Here is an 11,504-nt window from a genome sequence, read left to right as displayed (position 1 = left end):
ATCCAGTGTTAGTCTAAAGACTAACATTCATTCATTTCAATGGGTCTACTCTAAATGAGAATAACACTGGATACAACACACAGTACAAAAAGATTTTAAAATAAAATTCTACAACAGTATAAAACAACTGCAATGCATTATAAAATATATATGTTCCCAAATCAATGCACCCTAAATCTGGCAACCCTTTCTAGAAGTTCACAAAATAAATCTCTGGATTGAGGTATCCTAAATCTGTGATAAAATTGTGGTTTGAAACTCATGAACTATGAACCCATCTTATTCCATTTGCAATCTGTAACGTAGGTCCCATCTGATAGAAGGAAGAATTGTAAGACTGGTAATATGTATTAGACCTCATACTATGAGATAAAAGCTATAGTGAAACATGTAAAATTTTATGTAGTCATTGCATACATACATAATGAATAGCAGTAAATAATATGGCATCATTACAGACTACCAAGGAAGATTTCATGTGAGCTCCAAAAGAAACCACCAAAGAAGCCACAACTCCTACTACCTAAGTAGCAGTGAACAAACCAAACAACCCTGCCCCCAACAAGCCACCCTATTCTTGTGTTGCATGCAATCCAGCCTTTCCTCTTTTCCTTCTTGTTATGGACCCTGTTGCTTTGGCCTGATGCAAAATGAGTGCAGAACAGCCACAAATATGAAGTATGGTAAGAGTCCCAATTCAATATTTTCTGGAAGGAAACGCAAGGCTGCATTGCGCACCTCCTCGCCTGCCATTGCGTTGCATCCTTATGGCAACCATTGTTATACTCTGCCAGGAGTACATGCTCAGGAACATCCAGACCTCCCTGCTGTCCATGTCCCTTGACCTTGCATATGTTGTGTATCCAACACATGCTGTGACCACTGTCACAACATTCTCCTCCACTGCTGGCAGCCTGGCGGCGAGGGACCTCCACCTTCCCTTGAGTCTGCCAAAGGCCCGCTCTACAACATTGCAGCAATCGTTGAAAGGCCTCTTGTGGGTGGTCTTCAAGATGGTTCCCCCATGGTTTTAAGTGCCATGTCTGCCAAGCCCTCATCCATGGCTTGCCACACTATATGGTTATGCAGATGAATGCAGCATGGTTTCTCCCATTAATGCCACTCCTGAATCTTAATTTCTGCTGAACATAACAGAGCACTTCAACAAAAGCCAAAGCAGGTGGCTGTGCAACATGGGGCAAAGGGGAAAAGCTCAAACAAAACCCAGCGCCGAAAATAACAATGTTGATGCCAGGTGAACCTCGTTGGGGAGATAATTCCATAATTGGGGGACCACACTGAGAAGGCCTTCTCCCTTGATGCCATCTTCCAAGCTTCCCTGGAGGAAGCACCCAGAGGAGGGAGGTGCTATAGTGTACAGGTAGATTCATGTTGGGAGAGGTGGTCCATTAGGTATTGCACTCCTGAGCCATGTAAGGCTTTATAGGTCAAACCCAGCACCTTGAATCATGCTCGGAAACATTCAGGCAGCCAGTGCAAGCGGGCCAGAGTTGGTCTTGTATGTTCGGGCCTTCTTGCCCCTGTTATTTATCTGGCTGCCATGTTTTGCACGAGCTGCAGCTTCCAAACCGTCTTCAAAGGCAGCTCCACGTAGAGCACATTGCAGTAATCTAAACTTGGAGGCACCAGAGCATAGAGAACTGAAGCCAGGTTATCCCTGTCCAGACATGAGCATAGCTGGGCCACCAACCAAAGGTGGCAGAAGGCACTCTGTGCCACTGAGGCCACCTGAGTGTCAAGTGACAAACGTGGCTCCAAGAGAACCCCCAAGCTATGACTCTCTTCAGGGGGAGTGCAACCCCATCAGGAACAGGTTGAGCACCCTCCATCAAGTCAGAAGAACCACCCACTAACAGCATTTCAGTCTTGTCTGGATTGAGCTTCAGTTTATTAGCCCTCATCCAGTCCATTGTCACAGCCAGACACCAATCTAGCACATCCACAGCCTCACATGAAGAAGATGAAAAGGAGAAATAGACCCGCATGTCATCAGCATACTGATGACAACACACTCCAAAACACTTGATGACCAGACTCAGTGGTTTCATGTAGATGTTAAATAGCATGGGGTACAAAACTGACCCCTGTGGAACCCCATACTGGAGAATCCATGGGGCCAAGCAATGTTCCCCAAGCACCATCCTCTGGTGCTAACCCACCAAGTAGGAGTGAAACCACTGCAATGCAGTACTTCCCACAGTACTCATACAGTCATCCCAGAAGGACACCATGGTCGATGATATCAAAAGCTGCTAAGAGATCAAGGAGAATCAACAAAGTCACACTCCCCTGTGAGCTTCCCTACACGAGCGATTTATTGCATGGTCATGATTGGCCACTTACGTAAGTTTGTGGATCCTTTACACGATGTTGTCAACCTCCAGGTCATCTCTCGCCCTTTCTCCCGCTTTAAAAAGGATCAGAGATAAAGCGATAAGGGCCGTTAATGTGATATATTGGCAGCGCCATCTGGTGGCTGTATAATAAAACATATAGAATTTACCAAGAGAGGAAATTTTTGATTCAAAGCACGTGTCTGCCCGTGTAGAGGAGCCGATCTATCCCGCAAATAATCGAGAAGCAGAAGCCCCAGTAAATTGCAGGATAAAAACCCTGGTGTGGTGAAGCCCTCTCTCTCTCTCAACACTCTCTATGAGTTCCTTCTTCAACTATCTTCCTCAATTATTCATTTCCAGATGAACAAGTAACAGCAGTATCAATATATGTTGAAATCCCTGCCAAGGTAAAACAACATTTGTGCCTAGAAAGAATTGGAAAAGGCAAACATTTCTATTAAATGCCTTGTCACAGTTCCTTTTGGTTGACAAAATGAGGACATTGTGTAAGATAACATCAGAAAAAGAAACAGGTGCCTACTATTTCCAGGTGGACTGCAGTGCAGTGGGGAATTGGGTTGAAATTATGTAAAGGTTTGGGTTGCGTTTTGCCATTTCCCTGGGTCTGCAGCAGTCTCATATCTGACCTAAAAGCTGCCTGCCCTCATGGCAAAGTGTTGAGCTCAGACATTCTCTCACTCATTCAAGCTCTTCCAAAATCTGCTCATGGGGAGTTGATCAGTTTGGCCATAGAGGGATGGTAGCAGAGCCTTGGGTCTGAAAATGGTTGCCCTGTGGAATATTAACTCTGCCAAAGAGCGCTTGATGCCTTTCTCCACGTTTCCTCAACTATATTACTCTCATCCCACAGAATGCCCCAAGTCCACCTCACCCACAATCCAAGCTCCCAGGTCACACGTAATGAGAAGCTACCATGGGGAAATTTCCCCATGGGGTTTGCTGTAGCAGCAGCAGCCATTTTGAATATTTGGGGCACAGCGGGGGTGGGGGGGACCATAGCTTCTCATTACGTGCGAATCCGAGGAGGGTGGGTTGTTGGGGTGGTTGATAAGGCACCCACAACCCTAAAATAGCCCATGGGTTCTGGGTGGCTTATCAACCACCCAACAACCCACCCTTGCTGGGTGCACATGTAATGAGAAGCTGCGGCAGCAGGGGCTTGGATCACCAACTTGACACTCGCGGGTGCTACAACCCACTGTGATTAATAAGCTGCAGTGATTGTGTGAACCAAGCCAGTATCTAACAGTACAATCCTATACATGTCTACCCACAAGTAAGCCCCACTGAGTTCAATGTGCTGTAACTCAATATTCCTGCTTTCATATATCAATTATGCTTTCACGGTGGACAATGAGGTTAAAAGGAAAAGGAGAGACTGAGCTCCAAAGTGACTGAATTCTGTTCACTGTTATGACAAAAGACCAAACAATGAAGGACTCGTGTTTGCAGATTCCCAACTATGGAAGAAATTATGATTTGGATACTACAGGGGTGGACTATAACCTCAGTGATACCGCGGGCATAGCGAAATCTACGGGGTCATAAGTTATGGTTGCTGAGCAGTTAGCAAAGCAAGCAAGGTGGTCTGTTTGGGGAACGGCTGTGCTATATTATGAGTACAATATGAGTATTATGACCAGTCCTCCAAAGATTAAGAACTGTGAGGCAGGTGTACAGGATGGAGACCGGTGTCCTAGATAGCAATAAATCTTTCCTACCTGGGGGTGAGTGTGCTGGGTGGGTAATAGCTGTGATGGTGACACCAGCCTGCTAAAACTTAAGTTCCTGTACCATTTCCTCTTTAGCATTCAGGCTACGCTTCAGTTTCTCAATATATTAGCCTCCCTAATCTTTCTCTTGTGTAAATTTGATTCAGTTGATGAAATAAATATAGTGACTTGAATTACTTTGCCTACATGTTCTTCTCTTGCACACAGCACCAATGGGTTTATTTCTACTGCCATTATGCTTGGTATTATGGTGTAGTTGCTTGTGTGTCATACTGACCCCTGAAGTAGTTCTACAAAGAGGTGGTGGCATCTCAGAGTAGAAAGATGTCCTTACTGGAAGAATATTCCATCCTCTCTGGAATTTACATTTTCAATGTGGCTATTGACAAAAAAGGCAAAAGCACAGGAGATGGCGCTGTAGACTCCCAAGGGCACAATCCTCTGGCTGCTAGACAGAGGCTAGATGGCCATAGGATTGTTCTGTTCCAAGATAATGACCTCCCTGCCCCCTCCTGGCAGCATGGATCGTCCCCAGATCCATGCTCACAAGAGCAATGCAGAGCGGGGGGGGGAGGGGCATTCCTGGGGGCGGGGAGGGGACAGCAGAAGCATCGTTATGATGCTTCCTATGTGCCATCTGGCGTCCCCCCCCCCGCCCCCAAACCACTCCAGCTAGACAGCTGAAATCGGCTGTCTAGCCAGTAATGCAGGGCGGCCAGAGGGTGGAGGAGAAGATCCACTCCACCCGCCCTGGATTGGATAGGCAGTCACCTCCAAATTCAGAGGCAGACGACTATCCGCATAGGATTGCCTCCTCAGAAGACTTTTTAAAAAGAAAAGAAAAAAGATCACTGCTGTTTTTGCTCATCTGTCAATCTATCATCCATACTTAGAGGGTCCCATAGTCTAACTTGCTATATTTGGGGGAAATTTTTTTACTCCAGATTAAGCCTCCCCTTTCCTTCCCCTGTCCTCTAAAATAAACATGTGAATGGCTTCCCATTTTCACCAACTGTGAATTGGGTGGTGGGGTATAAAGGTATAAAATGTATAAAATGGGGGGGGGGGGCATTTCACCTCAGGTTTCTAATGTAGTTACCAAAACTGTTAAGCTCTCGATCATGCCCAACACAACATTGCTTTAGAACTGTTACAGAACCAACACCTTCTATTTATTGTTTTTGTAAAATTTGTGAATAGGATTGATGCCATTGGTAATACCACTTAAGGGCACAATCCTATGCATGTTTAGACAGAAAGGAATCCTACAACTCCTAGCATTCCCCAGCCAGCTATGCTATGCTGGCTGGGGAATGCTATGAGCTGTAGGACTTTTTTCTATCTAAACATGCATAGGATTGCCCCTTAAACATTTTTTCTTTAAGATTCAAACCCACGGAATACTGTAAACCTTTCATAAATAAAATCTTCCATGTCTTCTTAGGGATTACACAATCAGGATCTCTTACCTGTTTTAACATATGTTCGTTATTTGGTACCTTATTAGTCATCCTGATTAAATTGTGGATAACAGCTTCCATCTATGTATATTATTCATAGTCTTTCAGTTTTTCAGAGATTTCAGTTTCTAAATTTGGTATTCAAACAAAGGCTAATCTGTAAATATTGTTAGAATAAGGCTGCACACTTACCTGGGAGTAAGTCCCATTGAACACAGTGAGTTACTTCTAAACATACAGGATTGTGCTGTAAATATCTTCCCCTTGGTAATTTCGCTATAATATGAGCAAATGGTTTATAGTGCAATCCAATATATATCTGTTCAGAAGCCAAGCCCCACTGAGTTCAGAGGGCCATACTCTCTCAGGTAAGTATCTACAGGGACTGCAGCCTTAACCTTGTTATTACTCAGCTAGTCTCTATATCTACCCGCTTTATAAGTTGCCCAAATTCTAATGTTTGTCAGCTGTTAATGAATATTAAATTTCTCATCTTATATTACTGAAGCAAACAAGGCCATCTCCTGTGAAAAATTGTGCAATGTTTATCCCATGTTCCCAAAGTAGGTAATTTCTGCATCATCTTTATTGCTGTAACAATCAGCACATCCCATCCTATGCCTTGATTTGTGTCTGCTTACATTGTGTTTCATCACCAAGCATGAATCACATGCATAGCCTTTGCTGAATTGGTGCTGATGATAATTTGCTGATTTCCTGCAGGTAGGCAGCTCTTGTGAAGCAGATCCCAAACCAGCCAATCACCTTCTGTGTAAGTGCTGCTGGATCTTTTCCATGCTGGAAATTTCCCAGTGACGTTAACTCTTGAGTGAGTGCCATGCACTGAGTAAGGCTGTCCTCCCCACAAGGGAGGGGATCCAGCAGCCTGGGGTGGCCAACCGTGGTTGAATCCTCTGGGCAAAACAATAATAATGCACATGTAATAATTTTACATGCATAACAATTCACATATCACTGAAACAATAAAACAGAGCACATCCATCCCAAAGTTCTGTCTTTAGCTTGAGTCCACAACAAAAATATAAATAAAACTTCTCTCTGAAGCTTGATTTTTCTGCTGGCTGCAGAAGAAAAACAGTCTCTACTCAGTTCACTCCAGCTCCGCAGCAATCTTCTCAAAATGGATCAGGATCCAGCAAAACAGGAACAACTGTGTAAACAGCCCTTTTTATAATATAAAAGGACATAAACAACAAGGAACTCATAGTGTTTCTATAAAAAAATCATGACTCCTTAAAAAAAAATCAAAAGGAAACCTCCCTACTAACCCATCTCAAGGGTTCAGGGTCTTACAGAGAGGAGAAAGCAAGCTTTTTCTAAACTGCATTTTGGTAACTGCCTAAAATGGTGGCCACTCCCTATCTCATTCCTTTACTGAGCATGCGCAGGAATATTTCACTCAGAATTCTTAAAGAAAAATATACCAGTGGGTTACACATGCATTGAGCAGGGACTCCTTAGGATGCTTGAGGTGCTAACTCTATCACCTGTGAGCAGTTTGGGGGTTCCTGCTCTTTTCTGTGGGGCAGCTTGTCTCAGTCCAATGCATTCCTATGGCCATTCGGAAGACCATCTGATCATTATTCCCATGCAGAAGCAGAGGCCAGTGTTATGGAGGGGGATTGGAATCATGAGTCTTGGGGCCTTCAGGGGTACTCCTTCTGGCACCTGTGAGCAGTATTGAGGCTCCTGCTCCTTCCTGTGGGGCCGTGTGCCTCAGTCCAATGCATTCCTATGGCCATTCTGAAGGACACACTATTATTATAATATATAATATTATGGCCATGCCAAAGGAGCATATTCCTATGGCCATTCGGAAATACAGGCCTGTTGTAAGAGGAGGCTGCCCAGGGTGGGGGGATGGGGGATATGTAAGCATGGAAATAAGCTTTGGCAGGTTTTGGAAGAAAAAAAGCCCATGTCTAGGCCATTTGAAACTGGTGCTTACAGATAGGGATGTCAGAGAATTCCGCCATGGATCTCGGTGAGGTCGAATGCCAGTGCATTCGGCCCCCCGAACTCCGTGGTGGAACAGCCTGCCCCCCCCTGCCCCCCTGCGGATTCCCCCGGGATGAGACTTACCTGGGGCGGATGTTCCGGGCGGCAGTGGCTCCGGCAGCGGCTTTGGCGGCGACGGCTGCGGCGGCTGGTCTTCCGATTCCGGGGGGAGGGACGGAACGCCTCCCCCCCCATCAACATAATCCGTGGAAAGGTAAGTGACTTTCGTACATCCCTATGATCATTATTCATAGATCATTATTTAAGACTGCGGTCCCCTTCTGTTTATTGAATTTAATTTCTTTTTGGATTTGGAGATGATCTCTAGAAACTGCTGTGTTGGGGGTCATAGGAGTTGTTCCTTAAAACAACTCTTACTAATAAGTATTTTGATTCTGAGTTGTTTTCTATGAAAACTAAATGTTTAACCACTTTAGCTATTTTGATTTGAAGATGATCCCTAAAACCTTCCAGTGATTTCCTATGGCCATTCAGAATGAACAATGCATTTCAGCGGCCATTCACTGTCCTTGTTAGTACGTCCTGATGAAGTGGGAGGAGTGCATCTCTCCTACTTGGCCTCCAGGTTTCAATGTCCAGCAACAGCCAAGACTTAACGGGGGAGAAGGTGGGCTTGTAGGGTCTATTGTGTGTCTCTTCCCCTCTCCAGGTGTCCTGGACAGCAGTTTTAAGGTTCTGAGTAGCCTCTGTAGGCATTCAGTCTGCACACATGAGAGTTAAAAGTGTGGTGGGTGCATGGGAATGTACACAAACCCTTCTCCCAAGATCCCAGCATGTCCAACTACTCTGTAGTTCAGGGATGGGAAACAACTCCACCTTATTGGATAATTTCCAGCCAGCCTACAATATTCCATTCTTGCTGGAGTGTGTGGAGGCTTCTCAGCTCCAGGGATTTCTGGGTTAGGCAGATTACGTAGATCAATTTCAATTTGTCTCCAGACGTGGTGATGGGACAGAGGCTGCTTTGGTCACCGTGGTGGACAATCTATTCTGGGAACTGGACAGGGGGAGTGTGTCCCTGTTGGTTCTGCTGTACGTCTTGGCAGCTTTAGATACCATTGACCATGGCACCTTTCCCAGGTGTCTGTCCAGGATGTTATATGGTGGCTCCAGTCCTTGGAGGATCGATCTCAGAAAGTAGTGCTGGGGGATTCCAGTTTGATGCCATGTGGTTCCATGTTTGATACCTGTGGTGTCCTTCAGGGTTCCATCTTATCCCACATGCTATTAAACATATACATGAAACTGCTGGGAGAGACTGTCCAGAGTTTGGGGGTGTGGTAACACCAGTATGCTTATGACACCCAGCTCTATTTCTCTTTTTCATCTAAATCCAAGGAAACTGTTTTAATTGTGATGGTAATGCACTGTCTGCAGCCATTTCTAGGGATGTCTGATCTGGCCATGAGTACACATGCCTTAGGCCCCTTCTGCACGAGCCATTTGCCCCAGTGCTGCTTCGAAGGGAAGATCTTTACGACAGATGACGCAGTCCCCGCTTCGCAGCCCAATCGTGGTTTTCATGGAGAAATCCGGGTTTTCTCAGAGTCTGTTTGCTGTGAAGTTTTCACTTGCTTCGGGTTCACTGCAGGGGATCGAACTGTCTGTCCCTTCCTCAGATTGAAATCACAGCATGGTTAGTGAAGCCCCTCCTCCTTCGCAGCTCCGCAGTTACAGAGGCATGAAGAAGAGGGCTGATGGAAGCCATGCTGATTGGCAGAAGAGAAAGGAGCCTGGGGCGGGGGGGAGAGTAGAGGGGCAAACATGTCTACCGGGAAGTAGCTCATTGCCTTCAGTTCCACCTCACTGCCTCTCTTACTTTAAGTATCAAGCTTGAGAGTGGAGACATTCAGCTACAAAGGAACACAGCTGAGAAACACTGCGTGCCTGTGGATTCACAGCTGCGAAGTTGAGAAGGGGTGGGTGCCAGGGCGGATGCTTTTCATAAACATGTACTCAGAAGCACTTCACTGAACCTGTGTTTGTGCAGGGGGGGAACCTCTTGATTGGGCAGTTAAGAGATTACGTACTACTCACTCTGTCCTTCTCCCCAGCTCCACGCTCTCTGCTCTCAGCGTAGGCTCAGTCTCCCGAGACAGTGGCTGCCTGCTTGCTTGCCCGCCTCAGAAATGTGTATGTGGGGTTTGTTATGAATATCTACTCACAGGCAAGTCCTACATGCTAGTCATGCACCCTTCTCCCAAGCTCTGTGCTCTCTGCTGTTCCCAACTTGGGAAGCCCGCTTTAATCCTCCCATCTACTGCCCCCATTGTTAATTCGCTGCAGTAACACTGTGCAGCTCCGAGGGAACAAACAGTGAAATCAGCGCCATTTAGATGTGGCCTTAGTTACATCCCGTTTGACTACTGTAACACACTCTATGTGGAGCTCTCATTGAAAAAGCATCCAGAAACTTTGGCTGGTCCAGAATGCCTGCAGCCAGACTGTTAGCCAGAGCTGGTGACAGGGAGCACTGGAGTCCCCTGTTACAACAGCTTCACTGGTTACTGGTCTGTTTCTGGGCAAGCTCCAAATGCTGGTTATGACATATAAAGCCCTATATGGCTTGGGAGTCCAGGCTATTGGAAAGGCTGCATTCTCCCATGCAGTCCTGCCTGGGTTTTATAATCCTCGGTGAAGGCCCTTCTCTCGGTCCTGCCATCAGAAGTGTGGTTGGTGGGGACACAGGAGAGGGCCTTCTTGGTGGCCAGTGCCAGATTCTGGAACTTGGCCAAGAGTGGCTAGCTTGGCCTGATTTTTGTTGCTCTTCCACTGACAGACAAAAATGTTTTTATTCAGGCACGCTAGCTGGTTAGTTGCTGAACGGGTTGCCACTTTGAGCACTATTTTTGGTGGAAAGGCAGGATATAAATTGAATGAATGAATGAATGAATGAATGAATGAATGAAGTGTTATTCCCTTGCCTAACTGGGAAGGACCCTCTCTTCTCATCTTGAAATGAGGACATGCCTTTGTTTTGGTAACACACACACCATTTTACTGTTGTAAGAGCTTAAAAAAATACTACTAATCTAGGAGTAAAACTGATGTGTAAATCCCATATGCGGACGTCACCAGAGACAGCTTACAAAATCCCAAATGTGCTGAATGAAGAATGTAAGCTTTACAAAGTGGTGCAGGGAAGGGACAGACACAAATGGAATGTGAATCATGTGACCCAACATGTGGCTGGCTGGGAGATGCTGGGAGTTGCAGCCCAACACATCTGGAGGGCACGAGGGCCCCATCTACACGGGGGACTTACTCTGGCTCTACTGTGCCTTACAGACAATCATGGCAGCTGATGCACACCCCTCTCTGCAGCAAGCGCAGGTTTTCATGCCATAAAACCAACTTTTTTGCAAAGGGGTTGTGTGACAGATTTTCCCTTCGTGGCAGCTTCAATGCAGTTTGGGAGTCTGTGTGACCTCAATTGGCTTCGGCACGGGTTGGGTGGAGCAGCGCTGATTGGTGGAAGGGAAAGTTGCATCATGAAAAGGTGGACACGAGGAAAGGGGTGGGCTAAACATGTCTACTTGGAAGTAACTCATTGTCTTCAATTGCACTTTACTGTGCATGGGAGGGGGGAGAGGGGTTGGGAGAATTCCTTGGCCTGTAGTTTTAAATCTCCGCTCATATGGATCAGCAGAGGTGTGCAGAAGTTGAAGGAGTTTAAAAGCTGATCGCCCTGAAAGGACACTTCTGCTCAGAAAGGGTGGACACGAAGAGAGGAGTGGGCTAAACATGTCTTCTCGGAAGGGACTCATTGCCTTCAATTGCTCGTCACTGAGTATGGGAGCAGAGAGAGGGCTAGGGCACATAAGCCTCCGCTCATGTGTCGCACTGCACCTACGCTGGGACCCAGCAGGGGGAAAGGGGTCAATTCTCTCCCT

This window comes from Heloderma suspectum, chromosome 2, assembly GCF_057233095.1.
Source record: "Heloderma suspectum isolate Gila_16-S chromosome 2, 16-S_ref, whole genome shotgun sequence".
NCBI lineage: Eukaryota > Metazoa > Chordata > Lepidosauria > Squamata > Helodermatidae > Heloderma > Heloderma suspectum.
Note: the sequence above shows the minus strand (reverse complement) of the source record.